Source organism: Hyperolius riggenbachi, chromosome 2 (assembly GCF_040937935.1).
Source record: "Hyperolius riggenbachi isolate aHypRig1 chromosome 2, aHypRig1.pri, whole genome shotgun sequence".
Taxonomy (NCBI): Eukaryota; Metazoa; Chordata; class Amphibia; order Anura; family Hyperoliidae; genus Hyperolius; species Hyperolius riggenbachi.
This window is the reverse complement of record NC_090647.1, coordinates 374,192,019-374,210,184: the sequence shown is the minus strand read 5'-3', so window position 1 is coordinate 374,210,184 and position 18,166 is coordinate 374,192,019.

Below are 18,166 nucleotides of genomic sequence, written 5' to 3'. Positions count from 1 at the left end.
TGCATCCACCCAATTGTTCAATATGCAGAATATTTGTGTTTCTCCTGTAATGTTGGTTGTCATTCTGCCTGTGTTTTCCTTTATCCTTTCATGCTGGTTAATGTGGACAAATGGTGGAGAAAAATCCAATTATATGGAGACGTCTGCCTGCTTTAAAGCGGAACTGTAAATTTCTTTAAACCAAACAGTTTCACTTACCTGGGGCTTCCCCAAGCCCCCAGCAGTCGTCCTGTGCCCTCGCCGGTCCTGCCCGAGCTTCCGTTCTCCCGTGGGAGCTACTTTCATTACCGCCGACTTGCAACTACGCCTGCGCGCCCTGGGCAATGCGGTGCTTTCTTTGCATTTCCGCCCGCTATAGCTGCTCTAGTGGGTGGGAACGCGAAGAAAGCATCGCATTGCCTGGGGCGTGCAGGTGCAGTTGCCGTCGACTTGTAAGTCGCGGTAATGAAAGTAGCTCGCGCGGGAGAACGGAGGCTCGGGCAGGACCGGCGAGGGCACAGGATGGCTGCTGGGGGCTTGGGGAAGAGCCAGGTAAGTGAAACTGTTTGGTTTAAAGTGGACCCTAATTAAAAATACAAGATTTCAGAAATAACATCTGTTTTCTAAATTATAATAATAAATAGCAGCCTTTTTTCAGCTGCATGATGACAAATATAAAATATTTAACATTTATTGGAGGAACCCCTCCCTTCCTTTTAAATTGCCGGGACAGAATCTGACAGACTGGTGGAGTAGATGGTGTCCAGCAATGGAGGAATTGCTAATGGCTGCCCCCAGTATAACCCTAGTTATGAAAAGAGAAGGGTGAAAAGCATGCACTGAAATGATCATAGGTTTGAAGGAGTGTGTATTTATCTTTGTATGTGTCAGAGTGGTGCAACTAAATATTTTTAATTAAAAAAAATGTTTGGTTTGGGTCCGCTTTAAATGAATTTACAGTTCCACTTTAAATTGGAGAAACTGCTTTTCTTTGTATTTCATTGGGCTTGAATGTTTTTCTACCTATACAAAAAGACTGTCTTTCATTTAAATTTAACATTCTCCTTTTTTTTCCCTACGAACCAAAATAACCAAATTACAGTTCTGTGAGAAAACAATTACACAGTGCAATGTTACTGCCATGTAGATGAAAATGGTTCAGTAACTTGAAATGTCTTTATTACAACTATTTGATGAAGTTTTTTTAAGAAGAGATAGAGACACCAGGCATTGAAAACCTTACATTTTCTCTAGAAGACAGCACCTGCTTTGCCTGTACAATGAAGTCTCTTTTCTAAAAGCAATGACATAAGTGACAGATGACTTCTTCATGGGTTATTTACTTACAATATGTTACAAAAGAGAAGCGTTATATATTCTAATAGTAGCATTTCAATAACTGATGTATGACAAGAAATGATGTGTTGATTTCCTGTTATTTACTCATGTAAATATGTTTAAATTGTTTGCCAAATGACGGAATGTTTGCTTTTAAATTGCTTCTGTTTCTTTTGTGTTTTGTTTTTTTTTTTTTCTTTAGTGAATAGATCACAGGCAATGCATTCAAGTAAATGTGTTAATGTGGCTTCCAATTGCTTACAAATGTATTTAAATTATGAAACCTTAGCTTTTTGGGTTTTTTTGTGATGTGTTTAACAAGTCCAAGGGACCACTCACTAGATTACTAGTGTCACATGAAACAAGAGAATTAATGCATCATGTGATGTAAGTAGATGTCACATGTTGCACTGGAACGAAAGACAGTAGAGGTGAAAGGTTTGTATTTGGTATTGCCTCCAGGATGGAGAAGCATACATGCAAAGTGCTCCTTAAGGAATTTTAATGCACTTCTTACCTAGTTCATAATGAAACCTGAATGCTAATGCTAATATACTTTTTTTCTGAACCAGAAGATAGATTGCAGGAAATAAACAGGATAAAGAAATTCAAGATTTGTGTTGGGGGCCTCATGAAAGTATCTTTTTTGTGTGTCCGAAGTGCTAGTTAATTTCTATGTTTGCTTTCTTATTTGTATCTCCTACTTTTTGTATTGGGTTAGCTGATTAAAGATAGAGACAGGGGAAATAGTTTTAGCAGACACACCAAATAAATAAGGAGATTAATGCTTTCCTAAAATGCTGTTTAGAATATTACCATTTCATCACCACCGCTCACTGCAGCCCTAGACCTTGCAGACCCTCTTGGGCAAATCAGAAGGGTGCCTGGTAAAAAGGGTGCCACAATAGACTTACATGTCATTTGCCATAATAAGCAGCTAATAGTGGTAAAAAGACACTTGGAATTTCATTACGGCTATATCACATACATTTTTGCAGCTACACTATAGGACTTGATTTTCTTTTAAAGTTATATCATAATGAAGGCTATGTCATGTAATATATTATAAATAACCTTTATATATGTGCTTCTACATTGTGGCTACAAAAATTATGGATATATACCTGCGATATATATATATATATATATATATATATATATATATATATATATATATATATATATATATATATATATATATATGGATAGCTAACCCTGCTATCCATTATTGTTGAGGATGAACCACTAAAATAACAAAATCGATATATAAATAACGTTTAGATCTATTATTTTTATATCTTTGTGCCTACATTGTACTAAATAAGTTAGATATTTATAGGCATTTTAACTTAACAAATTGTGGCTAAACAGGCCATGTACTCTACAATAATGGGTATGTTAGCAAAATATAGGGAATATTTTTCCACCTATAATGGTAATATCTTTCTGTCTACATTTTGTCTGCAAGGTTTTATATATTTATAGCCATTATAACTTTTTAGATTATGGCTACACCTATTCCAAATACTGTTTATATTATTGCAGCTATAAATAACTCTTCACTGCATTGAATTTGAACTACTGCATTGACTATTGAATAGGAACTACTATGCTGCAGCTACAAAAAACAGTTTTTATAATGAAATTGAAAAGGATGTGGGATTGTTAAGGTTAGGTACCACCAGGTGGGTTAGGCACTACCGTAGAAGGTTAAGGTAGGGCACCTTGGCGGATTAAGGTTAGGCACCACCATGGGGCATTAAGGTTAGGCACCACCATGGGAGTAGGCACCAGAGGGAGGGTTAAGGATAGGCATTGGTAGAGGAAGTGTTCTGTGTGAGAGTAGGGTTAGAGTAGGTCATAGTAAAATATCAGTAAAGACGTTGATGTTAGAGTTCTAGGCTAGGCCTATCATCCATCAGGAAGGCAGTCTTTACTCACAGAATGCCCTTATGCAAGCTACGAGATAGAAACAACCAGAACTGCACCCACCAGACAGCCGATGTGCTGAAAATAAACCACCTTTCCAATGGAGGTTATACACAGATAGCAATTCCAAGAGATGATCCAGCAGTGTCTTTTATAAGAAGTATAATTCAAAGTGCTTGCAATAAAGGAGGCTAAACAGACAGTGCTGAGTCATCCTTTGGATTTGCTACTTATGCAAGCTACTGTCAAGACCTTTCAAGCAATTGACTCTTCTACAGGATTAAATAAGTGTCCTGGTCTTATGACATTACTGGATCTTAATAAGGATTTTGCTACTGCTCTCAATATTATTTACTTTCATTGTTGGAGGTCTGGTCGCTGTATGAGATTTAGAGATGTTTTATGGAAAGGGCTGTTTTGACCATGCAAAAAGTTGAACACAACATCTGACAAGAGAATTAATCCTTCTGGCAGTATTTACAGACCTGCCTGTGTATACACACTTCGATAAAGCGGCTCTTGCCAGATCTCTAACATGATTTAAAAATCTAATTCCAGATCATTATCACCATAGGCATTTGATTTCTATACTGTATCAATATCCCCCCCCCCCCCACACACACACACACACACTCACACTCACACTCACACCGAGTGATGCCAGACTGCCTATCCAAAACCAAGTGGAAAAAAACCTTGATCTTACTCTTCTGGATGATCAGTAGCAGAAAGTTGTGTTTGTAAACCATAAAGGCTGATTGAATGGGAAGGAACAGTAGCATGGGTGTAAAATACTTACTTGCTGTGACAGAACACCTAAGATTTTTCACAAGATTATCCAATTGACTTCTAGTTGTTGTTAGATAAGTGGTAATCAGGAAGGGTCCATTTAGCACATCATCTGGCGCCCTGTCCTACAAACATTGTAGGACATTCTTGCATCTATTCAAGCCCTTTTTTTTTATTCTATAAGAAATTCATGTTGAACCATTTAGTTAATGTGACCTGCTCTAATTCCCTGAAACTGGAAATCTACCTCACCCAGTTCTATCTATGTCTGCATGGTTTAAAATGATTAACTGTTAAACAAATATTACATTTCTCTCTCCTTGGGTGTAGTCCTCTCATGCCTTAAATCCACTACCATTGTGCCAGTTCCCCAAAAAAACAAAAACAATAGGATAACCTGTCTTTATGATTACCGACCAGTTGTTCTCTCCCTGTCATCGCCAAGTGCTTTGAACAACTGATAGCCACACACATATCAAAACCTTTATCCTAGCAAATCTAGATCAACACCAGTTTGCCTACCGAAGAAATAGATTGACTAAATACGCCATCTGTGTAGCAATCCATAGTGCCCTCTCATAACTACAAAAGCCCAACACCTATCCAACACCTATGTTAGGATGCTCTTTGTTGCACTAGGTCTTGCTCCCTCCATAAGTAGCTGTTTACTGGACTTTCTTACAAATTGCCCTCAAGCTGTCAGGTTAGGAAAACACACATCTTCCACCCTTACCCTGAGCACTGGTGTACCACAGGGCTGTGTACTAAGTCCTCTCCTCCAGGGTCGGACTGGGACACTAAGGGCCCACCAAGGAAGTTTTAGCCTGCCCCCCCCCCCCCCCCGATCCCCTCTCCTCCTCCCCCCCTCTCCATTTTGGGCTCACATACACATGTACTCTAGAAATTATGCATGACTTTATGGTAGGAAATAGATTGTGAACACTTCTGAGGACAGTCTCTAATAGCGATATGTCCACATGCAGCACGCGCAGCAAAAAAAATGGGTGTCACCATGCACCGGAACATCGGCGTGGTCATGATGAGTCATGGGCACACTTAAAAAAAAAAAAACACAAAATAAGTAGCAGTGCTATTCACAGAGATTAGGTCTGACCAGATACATTTTAGATAAAATAATCAAGTAGTTACATGCCTCATGATAATTCATCAAGTGGTCAAATGGCAGCAGATTTTCCGACAAAATGCAATCAGGTTGGCGGCAGATACCCCCACAAAATGCAATCTGGTTGGCGGCAGATACCCCCACAAAATGCAATCTGGTTGGCGGCAGATACCCCCACAAAATTAAATCTGGTTGGCGGCAGATACCCCCACAAAATACAATCTGGCTGGCGGCAGATAACCCCCACAAAATGCAATCTGGTTGGTGGCAGATACTCCCACAAAATGCAATCTGGTTGGTGGCAGATACCCCCACAAAATGCAATCTGGTTGGTGGAAGATACCCCCACAAAATGCAATCTGGCTGGCAGCAGATAACCCCACAAAATGCAATCTGGCTGGCGGCAGATAACCCCACAAAATACAATCTGGCTGGCGGCAGATAACCCCACATAATGCAATCTGGCTGGCGACAGATACCCCCACAAAATGCAATCTGACTGGCGGCAGATACCCCCACAAAATGCAATCTGGCTGGTGGCAGATACCCCAACAAAATGCAATCTGGCTGGTGGCAGATACCCCCACAAAATGCAATCTGGCTGGCGGCAGATACCCCCACAAAATGCAATCTGGCTGGTGGCAGATACCCCCACAAAATGCAATCTGGCTGGTGGCAGATACCCCCACAAAATGCAATCTGGCTGGCGGCAGATACCCCCACAAAGGCAGGTCCCAGTTAGTGGGGCCCCCCCAGAGCTGAGGAGGGGGGCACAGCGCAGGAAGGGGGGAAATTGTGCACAGAGCGGCGGGGAGGGAGGGAAGCCTCCCTCCCCTCCCTCACCTAGGGGCCCCCCCTTCCACGTTACCCCCCCCCTCCAAAATTGCAGCCAGCGGCAGCAGCGAGGAATCACTTACCGGCATCAGGCGAGCGATAGCGCTGCATGCCACTTGGCTGGGCTCCGTCTCCTGCACTGACTAATCACGCTCTCGCAGTACTTCTTGTGAGAGTGTGATTGGCCAGTGCAGGAGACGGAGCCCTGCCCAGCGGCACGCATCGCTATCGCTCCTCTGAGCATGCCGATTCCTCGCTGCTGCCGCTGGCTGCAATTTTGGAGGGAGGGGGGAGCGCGGAAGGGGGGGGGCCCTCAGTAGGGATGGTCGGAAATGCCAATTTCCGATTCCCCGGTAAATCTGCATTCCAATATTGCCAATTACCGATTCCGTTTTCCGCTACCAATTTCTGCATTCCAATGCGGAATTTCCGCCGGAAATCGCGGAAATTTCTGCCGACTTTAACATCGATTTTCTCAAAAACTATAAGGTCTTTTTGAAAACTTTCTTTTGCATCTTGTTCACAAGATTCGGTTTAATAAACCCTGAAAATTTGGTGTTTCTAGGACTCACGGGGGCTTTGCTATTAACCGCTAAAGTCGGCGGATTTTTACTGTAATGTAAAATGCAGAAAATAGGCAGATGCAGATTTTCTGCATTTTACATTACAGTAAAAATCTGCCGACTTTAGCAGTTAATAGCAAAGCCCCCTTAAGTCCTAGAAACACCAAATTTTCAGGGTTTATTAAACTGAATCTTGTGAACACGATGCAAAAAAAGTTTTTAAAAAGAATCGTTTTTGAGAAAATCGATGTTAAAGTCGGCAGAAATTTCCGCGATTTCTGGCGGAAATCCGCCTACCGCACTTGCATTACCAATTTCCGCATTCCGATGCGGAAATGCAATTTCCGATCGGAATTTCGGAAATTGCATTTCAGTGGAATCCGAATGAGCATCCCTAGCCCTCAGGTGAGGGAGGGGGGGGGGAGGCTCCCCCCCCCTCCCCGCTGCTCTGTGCACAATTTCCCACCTTCCTGCGCTGTGCCCCCCTCCTCAGCTCTGGGGGGCCCCCCAGGAGGGAAGGCAGCCGGGGCCCACCGATGGAACCATCGGTGGTTCAGTGGGTCAGTACGACCCTGCTCTCCTCTATGCACTTTTCACCCATGACTGCCAGCCTACACATAACTCGAACATAATCCCTAGGTTTGCAGATGATACAACTGTCATTGGGTTTATATCTGGCAATGAGGAAGCTACATACAAAGAAGAAATTAGGAACCTGACAGCATGGTGCAACATTAACAACCTGTTAATAAATACAAAAAAGACTAAAGAAGTTATTCTGGACCACCAAAAACACCAATCATATACCGATAATGATCAATGCAGAGGCTGTGGAGAGAGTTTCCAGCTTTCCATTTTTGGGAGTCACCATCGCAGAGAACCTGTCATGGGCTGACAATGCTTTAGCTGTAACTGGCAAAGCACAACAACGCCTCTACTTTTTGCGAAAACTAAGAAGTACTAACCTTCCATAGAAGCTGCTGGTTAATTTCTACTGATGTACTATAGAAAGCTTTTTGACCAATTGCATGAGGGCCGGCCGGGTACAACAGCTGCAACAAGGCTGCTCAAGAAGTGCGGCAGCGAGTTGCTAAAACAGCAGATGTCCTTATCAGCACTGAACTACCATCACTGGAACTCTTGCATAAAACTTGCTGTATGAGAAGGGCCAAAATGAATGCAGGAAAATTGGGCGCATATAAAAAGTGGACAAATCAGGCACCGCCATTAACCCTAATGTTAAATATCAGCTATTGGGCACAAAACTTGACAAATTGGGCACCCGTTAAGCTGTTTCACGCCTATTGTTATTTATCATTTTTACAATACTAAAACGGAAAGTATCGTTATAAAATTCATTTTCACAGTTATCATTTTTTTAAATGATCGTTTTAACTTTTCAATATTTTGATATTGTACTTTTATCAATTTTACATTTGTTTTTAGAATTTTAACCACTTAAGCTCAACTGGACGAACATTCTCGTCCAGTTGGGCTGCGTGCACTCCCGCGGGCTGTTAGCCCAGCGATAAATGAAAGAGATTATAGACCTCTGAGGCGCTACACCTGCTATTGCCGAAACTCTGTTTTGTCCCCACGTTTATTGCCTGATGAAGCGGGCTGGGCCTGCGAAACGCGTTGCACTTTTTTGGGGTACTATTTAATAAATGTGATTGCTGCTATTCAGACAGTCTTTCGTGTCTGATTTATGGAGGTAAGTCCACCACTTCCTCCCAGCAAAGTTTAAAGTTTTTATCCGCTTTTATCCTGCTGGCGCCTCTGTTCTCCTACTGCTATACCATGTCCACCTCTGGTGGAGGGGTGATCTACCCCCTTTCGCATCTACAGAGAGCGACTTCTTATCCCTGAGTGAGGACAGGTCTAATCTCCTCACCTGTCTATACAGTGGTTGCCTTTGTGGTAACCCACGTTTGTGAGTATAATTTTCTCACGATAACCTTTACTTCATTTATGCTTAACATAACATACTTAACATACATATTGGGCTCTTGGTTTCTCTACATTTTATTTATAACATTGCATTATACTGTCACATTTGTAGTTTTAAAACCACACTCTGTCTTTTTTATTGAGAGGCATGAATTCTGATGCCAGGGAATGAAAACATACAGAAGGGGTCAAAGTGGGCATCCCTGTGTCATATCCTTGCAAATTGGAAAGGTTCAGTTATTCAACAATAATTACACACACAATCAGCAGGATCACTGTAGAGTAAGCTTAAAAATAATATGAAAAATAATCATTTAAATTAATTTATAGGAAAAAATAAAATACTGTGTTTGGCCTCAGACACACTAGAGTGCTTTTTTGAGCGATTTTGGAGGTTTGAGAATCGCCAGCACTTTTAAAAATGCTATCCGGGCGCCCGGCTACTTAGCTTTACTAGGCACAGCTATTGACCTGAGGACGCGGCTCAAGCCGTGAAACGCGTTGTCTTGTGCACCAATACAATCGAATACTTTTAACTATATACCTCCATTCGTATACTTCCCGCAATGGGACAACTAAAAGGTAGGACCAAACCTTTTTTTCCCTTCTATTGCTACTATCGTGTAGAGAATAGTCTATACCACATTCTTGCCGGGCGCCTCCAAACCTTCCCTGAACTTTATAGTACCCCTACCCTTAGGGGAAGATTGATATCGGACGTTTTTTCGACAGATCTATTTTTTCGGAGTTGCGACCAGCAGCAAAGGCAAGTGGGGATGGAACTTCCCCATACGCAAGAACGAGTGGTTGCTTCATTCAGCAACCCACCTTTGTGAGTATTTAACTATCTGTACTTACAAAATTTCCGTACCGACTAACGATATTGCACCAGATTGGGCTCCCGGACCTCCCTGTGTTTTTTCCTCTACCTCTCTATGCTAATAAAAGTGTATGAAGGTGAGCCCACTAGAGCGATTGCGATTTTGAAAATCGCATACGTAGGACATGCAGCATTTTGTGAGTGTTTTGGCTCCAATACATAGTATATGACGTACCTTAAAGTGGATCCGAGATGAACTTTTACTCATTGCATAATTGTGTTCCTTTCCTATTGTTTATAGGGTATTCCTCAATCCAAATACTTTTTTGTTTTTGTTTTAATACTCTTATTCCCTATAAACTAAACAAGCCTCTTACACAGGTTTTCAGAGAGCCTTGGCACTGTAGCAAGGGCTCATGGGAGCTCAGTCTGGGCAGGAGGAGGGGGAGGTATTACTAGCCAGAGATTTCAGAGGCAGAGGGGAGGAGGGAGGAGGAGGGGGATAAGGTTTTTTTTTTTCACAGGCTGAGTGCACAGGCTGAGTTTACAAACAACATGGCTGCTGTCATTGTATCACAGGAAGAAATAATCATATTCTATTGAAGCTGTTTGCAGCTAGATTTGCTGTGTAACCTATCTAAACTTTAGATAATATATATAGACAAGTTACTTGTTATAGTTAGTTTTTCATCTCGGATCCGCTATAATCGCCAAAAAATGGAGCACAAATTGGCAACAAAATGCTGACACAAAGCGCTAGCAACTGCAATAGCACTTTGCGATTCCTAGTGTCCTAGGATTCCTAGCCTAAGGGCTACTCTACCATTTTTTATTTCTAGTAGATATTTATATGTGATTTTGAATACTATTTTTAGCACATTACCTACAACGTATTTTATTGCAGTGAGAATTTTTTTCACATATTAAGTGTTGGAAAATCTTTTTTGTAATTTTATAAATGTGAAAAATAAAATTTTCATATGTTCAGCTGATTAAAAGAAGCATTTTAAAACCAATGTACAAATACCAGGAGGTTTAAAACTGAAGAAACGTGCTCAAACATTTTCCAGACCTTTATGCTGCTATGTACCCATTGGAGAGATTTCAGTCTGAAACAGAAAGCACGATAAAAACATGATAGCCCTTCTTATTGCTTGCTGACCATTAAAATTGACATGACCTCAGAACTCCTCTCTGCTCTAAAAGATACACAATAGCATAATAACATTTAACCACTTAAGGACCGAGGTGATAGAGATCTACGCCCTGTTTTGATGGGCTCCTGGCTGGCAGGGCGTAGATCTCTATCACCGGCGCCGCCGCTCCCCGCCGCGATCGCGCGCACCGAACCGGCTGCACTTAGCTGTCTTATGACAGCTAAGGCTTCCGGGTATCAGCAGGAGCCGTCACTGATTGGCTCCCTGCCGTGTGATCGCTGTGAGCCAATCACAGCGATCACCCTCCGAAAGGCAACATAGTTGCCGTTCCGCCTCCCTCTCCGCCTCCCTCTCCCTGTCACTGTGGATCTTGTGTGACAGGGAGAGACGCACAGCCTGCAGCCGTGACAGGCTGTGCGATTTTAGTGTAAAAATAAACTTTTTTTTATCCAGCACTCCCCCCCCCCCATGTATCCCTTGATCCCCTCCCAACCACCTATATATAGATATATCTATATATCTATATATATAGATCTATCTATATATATATAGATCTATCTATATATATATAGATCTATCTATATATATATATAGATCTATCTATATATATATTTAGATCTATCTATATATATAGATCTATCTATATATATATAGATCTATCTATATATATATATAGATCTATCTATATATATAGATCTATCTATATATATATAGATCTATCTATATATATATAGATCTATCTATATATATATAGATCTATCTATATATATATAGATCTATCTATATATATATAGATCTATCTATCTATCTATCTATATATATATATATATATATATATATATATAAAGATCTATCTATCTATATATATATAGATCTATCTATATATATATATATATATATATATATATATATATAGATCTATCTATATATATATAGATAGATCTATATATATATATATATATATATATATATAGATAGATAGATAGATAGATAGATAGATAGATAGATAGATAGATCTATATATATATATATATAGATAGATCTATATATATATATTTCCTGCAGTTGTCATGGCAGCACACGAATGGGGTAACCCCGCCCCCCAGCTTACAGGTCCTATAGCTATAAATTAAAGGTAGTCCTCTCCCTCAGTGCTTTTTTTCTTTCTGTCCGCCGCTACAGGTCTGTCCCATTTGGGAAATCTCTTTTTAAATTTTTTGCCCTTATCTGGCTGTGTCTTCACAGCAGTCCAAAGCAGGTTCAGACTCTCCTGCTTTGAAGCCCCGACATTATGCCCTATGTGGAGCGCGGTCTGGGGGCCCCTTTGCTGGAGGGGGTTTATGGCAAGAAGGATCTCTGCATACCTGGCCGTGGGCAGCACTATCTGACAAGCAGCAGCCGGATCAGGTGTTCCCCTTCCTGGCAGCAGTAGAGTCGGCATGGGGGAAAGGACCTGATAGCTAGAAGTACTTCCGGGGGCAAGGTTCAGGCTCCACCACGAGGAAATGATGCATACCAGGCAATGGGAACTGCCTATTTAGACTCTGCATGCGGGGAAAGGTTTGCTGGATGCACACTTTCCCTTACAGCACGGAGGTGGAGTCTGGGAGCCAGCGTGGACACTCTGGATACATTTTTTCTTCTACAGGAAGGTAGGAAACTGGTTTAATTTTCAGTTTTTCTGCTTGTATGGTAGACGAGGCAGATTGTATATGGCATCTTGTGCTTAGGTAGAGAGGGTGCATTCTGTCAGCAGGATGGATTGATAAGGCATTATGTTTATCTTATGTGTTACAGGTGTTGTGCAGCCAGCATTGCAGTGATTCTGTTCCTGGAACAGTGATTTGGATTGTTGTGGTATGTTCATCTTGTGTATTGTTTCATTGCTTTGGAAGATAGTTGTTGCAGTGGTATAGCATGATTTATGTTGCTCCTTTTCTTTACAGCCATTGTTGTAAGGATATGGAGTGCGATGCACAGGAGAGTAGCCAGCATACGTCGGATGGGTAAGGGCGTGATAATGTCACACACACACACACACACACACACACACACACACACACACAAAAAAAAAGAGTTTATGTAAAGGGAATGGTGGAAATATGCTTATTAAGCAGACGCTCCTTTTCCCTTTTTGTCTCCACAGCCCTAATACTTCTAAGGAGTCTAGGGAGACTAAAGACAAAACCAGGAAGGATTCCGCGCATTCAGGCGGAAAAGCCTCCAGTAAAACAAAACACATAAACCCCCCTGACAGGAACACATGCTGGGCATGCGGAGACTATTCACTTCCTGACAAACTTGTTTGTGCCAACTGTCTATATTCCCTCCCTATCTATGAGGAAGAGGAGATGCCGGATATACAGACCCTTGTAAGGCAGGCTGTAGAGGAATCGCTTAGTCAGAGACAACATTTGAGCCAAACTTTACCAATTGGTTCAAACGAGGAATCTATAGATGGTGACTGCATTAATGTCGGTTTCGACTATGCTATGGTTCCATACCTAATTAAATCAGTCAAAGAGGCCATAGGTTGGGAGGATACTTCAGAGCCACCGACCAAGAAGCCTAAATACTATCCCCATTTGAAGAAAGAGGTACAAATGTTTCCAGTCATGGAGGAAATAGAGGAATTAGTTAAGGAGGAATGGTCGAAATTTGAGAAGAAGCCCCAGCTAACTCACAGATTTTCAAAGTTATATCCGTTAGGGGGCGCTCTGCCCACTAAGCTTGAAGCACCTCCAACCGTGGATGCCTCCATTATGAGGTTGGCAAGACACGCCACTTTGCCACTTGAAGACTCGGTGTCCTTTCGGGATGCCTTGGAGAGGAAAATGGATGTAGACTTAAAAAGAATGTATACTACTATGGGAGCTTCGTGTAAGCCAGGTGTAGCTTTGACCTCAATTGCCAAAGCTATTAATGCGTGGGCTGATAACATGGAGACAGGGATTAAGGAGGACTACGATAAGGAAATGCTTATAGCAGGTCTACAGGAATTCAGAATGGCAGCAGACTTTATTGGAGAAGCAGGCATAGATGTCGTGAGGTGTGCCTCCAGAGCTATGATGTATACGGTTACATGCAAGAGGGCCATGTGGCTCAGGCATTGGGCAGCAGACAACAACTCCAAAGTAAATTGGTGTAAGATACCATATGATGGCAAGCGGCTGTTTGGGGAAGCAATGGATACCGCCATATCCAGAGTTACAGGCGGCAAGAGCGGATTGTTACCACAGGAGAGAAGGAATAAGAGACAAGCAGCGGCCTCAGACAGGAGGTCCTTTCGATTTAGAGGAAGGGACAACCCAGCTGTCAGGGGGGGGAGAGGCTTTAGAAGATCGTGGCAAGGAGCTCAAAATGCAATGTCCAAATTCGGCAAACAGAGAGGAAACCAGCCAGGCACGCAAACGCCAAAATCATTCTGAAGCTCTGCCAGCCCACACCCACACAGTTGGAGCACGTCTACGATCCTTCCACAGGGTGTGGGTGAGGCATGTAACAGATGCATGGGTAATACAGACAATATCGGAAGGTCACAGTTGGAACTTTACAGAGACACCGCCACGGAGCCTATTTGTACCAACAAGGATCCCTCAAAACAAAAACAGATTCAGGACACTCACCTCTTATATACAGGAACTCTTATTAAAGAGGGCGGTGGTACATGTTCCCAGGGAAGAAAGATTCAGGGGAGTCTACTCCCCGCTCTTTTTCGTCACAAAAAAATCCGGAGAACTAAGGCCAGTATTAGATTTGAGACGCTTGAACCTAATGATAGAGAAACAGAGTTTCAAAATGGAATCAATATACACAATTGCAAGGGTTATACAGCCGCAAGATTGGTTGATTTCAATAGACCTGTCCGACGCCTATCTCAATGTCCCTATACATCAGGACTTTATAAAGTACCTCAGGTTCGCGGTTGGGGACACCCACTATCAGTTTACCAGCCTGCCGTTCGGCATATCTACAGCTCCACGTACGTTCACAAAAATACTGGTGACTGTCATTGCGCATCTGAGACGCCAAGGTATGACAGTACACCACTATTTGGACGACATACTACTTGTGGCAACAAGCAGGGAAACTATAGTCAGACACAGAGACCAGCTGATTTCAACCCTGCAAGAATTTGGCTGGCTCATAAACTGGAGAAAAAGCCAGTTAGAACCTACACAGACACTAATATACCTGGGGGCGCAATTTGCAACACAGGAGAATGCAATCAAATTGCCAGAGGACAAGATCTTAGTGGTAATCTCAAGAGTGCAGAAGTTCTTACAGGGGCAGTCATGGTCGGCCCAACAATGTTTGAGACTAATGGGGACGCTTGCCTCAACGATCCCCATGGTCAAGTGGGCGAGATGGCACTCCAGAATTTTCCAAAGAGAGTTTCTGAGACAGTGGAAATCTGTCAGTTATCTACAGAGGATTTACGTCACACACCATATGAAGAAGGAACTGAGTTGGTGGTTACAGCCTCACAATCTAAGAAATCATCGCCCTTTGACCATTTCCCATTCAATAGTAGTAACAACGGATGCCAGCATGAGAGGCTGGGGAGCATGGATGGACGATCATTGCATACAGGGTCACTGGCGTTTTGCAACGAGGACTCTGACAGCGAATGTATTGGAGCTCAGGGGGGCCCTGCTAGCATTAATTCACTTCTCGGAGCAGTTGAGGGGAGCACACGTGATTCTAAGAATGGACAATGCTTCTGCAGTAGCCTACATCCACAATCAGGGGGGAACGAGGAGTCAGCAACTACTGAAGGAAGTAACACCAATAATGCAGTGGGCCCAGGAGACGGTACAGTCATTAGAAGCAGTACACATTCCAGGAGTCTTGAATCACAGAGCCGACTATCTGAGTCGAACCCAAATAGACAACAACGAGTGGTCCCTGAACAGCGAAGTATTTGCGCAGATCTGCAGGTCCTGGGGGACACCGGAAGTGGATGTAATGGCGACAGCACAGAATTGCAAGTGCCCGCGCTATTTTTCGAGGTACAGAGACCAGAATGCGGATCAGTGGGACGCACTGACCTGTCAGTGGAACTTCGAGAGGGGGTATGTGTACCCACCAACACCTTTAATCATGAAGATTCTTTGCAAGATACAACTACAGGGAGTCAATATGTTAGCAATAATTCCAGATTGGCCACGCAGACCCTGGTACCCTCTGTTGAAGAAGCTGGCCACAGCAGACCCTGTAGAACTTCCGAGGAGGAGAGATTTGCTGACGCAGGGCCCGGTACTACACCCGGACCCGGAGCGACTGAACCTGAAGTTGTGGATATTGAACGCAAAAAGCTAAGCGACTTAGGTTGTTCACTAGCCGTACAAGACACGTTAATGCAAGCAAGGAAGGCTACTACAAACAATACATACAAATGTATCTGGAACAAGTTCAGAGAATTTATATTGCAAAAGCAGGATAATATAATGCAGCCAAAGCCAGCAAATGTCCTAGAATTTCTACAAAGGGGACTTGATCTGGGATTAGGAGTTAACACGCTAAAAGTTCACATATCCGCAGTATCAGCTCTAACCGATATCAGATGGGCAGTAAATCCCTTAATTATTCGGTTTATCCGGGCAGTGAACAAGATTCGTCCACCAAAGAGAAACATATTCCCCCAGTGGGACCTACCTCTGGTACTTAGGGCCCTAACTAAAGCCCCGTACGAACCGCTAGAAACCTGCTCCTTGCACAATTTTACAGACAAGGTACTCTTCTTAGTATCCATAGCATCAGCTAGAAGGGTATCAGAAATCCAAGCATTATCTTATAAGGAACCATATATGACAATATTCAACGACAGAGTGGTGCTAAGGCCGGTACAGCATTTCATCCCAAAGGTTGCTACGAGTTTCCATTTCAACCAGGAGTGGACGTTACCATCTTTTATACTTCAGGGAGAGGAAAACGTAGATACCCTCAATATCCCAGCACTACTGAAACTATACATTGAGAAGACGAAGGACTTTAGACGATCTGAAAGACTGTTCATAATCCCTTCTGGAAGTAGGAAGGGGGAGGCGGCCTCAGTGAGGACAATCGCAACATGGCTGGTTAGAGCAATCACCTCAGCTTATAGAAAAGAGGGTCAAGAACCCCCAACAGAGATAAAGGCCCACTCAACAAGATCAGTCTCGACATCATGGGCGGCCTATGCAAAAGTATCACCCGAAATCATCTGTAGGGCGGCTAACTGGTCATCAACTAACACTTTCCTGCAACACTACAAAGTGGATCCAGCAGTTAGGTCTACTAGAGATTTCGGAACAGCAATTCTTAACTCTGTCATGACAGTTTAAAAAAAAAAAAAAAAAAAAAAAAAGAAGGAAGGAGCAAACAAAAGGAGATAAGACAGGAAAAGGATAGGCATGTAGAGGAGCATAAGAATTCTTATTATGTTCTCTTTATTCATGTACTGTTAATGAGTAAAAGTTGTTCTGACATAAAAGATCACATTTGGTATGCAGTATAAAAATAAACTTGGATTTTTTTTTTTTGGGCACAATTGGTCTTTTCCCGCCCTTCTTTTCATGTATTACGCTAGCTAATACCCATTCGTGTGCTGCCATGACAACTGCAGGAAAACGGAAAATTGTATACTTACCTACCGGTAATTTTCCTTTCCTGCTGTGGTCATGGCAGCATACGGATGCCCACCTCATTAGTATAGGGGGTTATATTGGTTATTATCTGTTCTTAAAGTATGCAGGTGAATAAATTACAAATAGGAATCCTTTCGCTTGGCTAGAAACAAAAAAGCACTGAGGGAGAGGACTACCTTTAATTTATAGCTATAGGACCTGTAAGCTGGGGGGCGGGGTTACCCCATTCGTGTGCTGCCATGACCACAGCAGGAAAGGAAAATTACCGGTAGGTAAGTATACAATTTTCCGTTATATAGATAGATAGATCTATCTATCTATATATATATATATATTTTACTGCATTGTGATTTTAACCACTTGCCGACCGCCCCTACTTAGGGGCGGCGGCAAAGTGGAGCCCGCAACGACCGCAATACGCCGATCGGCGGCGGCTCGTTGCGGACTAGCTGGCCGGGGATTGCACGCTGGATGTGCCCACCCGCGACGTCAACCCGCCAGCCAATTAGCAGCAGCGGCGGGTTGTTAACCCCCGATCTGCCGCATGTAAAGCAGATAATACGCTTTGTAATGTATACAAAGCGTATTATACAAGCTGCCTCCTGCCCTGGTGGTCCCAGTGATTGAGGGACCACCAGGGCAGGTTGCAGCCCTCCTAGTAAGTACCCAAGCACACTGATCCTGCCCCCTGATCGCCCACTGCACCCATCAGACCCCCCCTGCCCACCCCTCAGACACCTGTTTGCACCCAATCACCCCCCTAATCACCCATTAATCACTCCCTGTCACTATCTCAACGCTATTTTTTAGATTTGGTCCTAAACTGCCCCCTGGGGGCTCCTGACCCCCCCCCACACCCTCATATCCTCCCTAGAACCTGTCACTGCTACCCATCAGATCAGGCCCTAATATGCCCCCTGCGGGCTTCTGATCACCCGGCCAAACCCTCACCCGCCCCACCGCAGTGACAGAATTTTTTTTTCTGATCACTGCTGGTACGACTTAATTGCCATGTCCAGGTCACGATTTGAGAACATTCCTGCACTTCAGTGCCA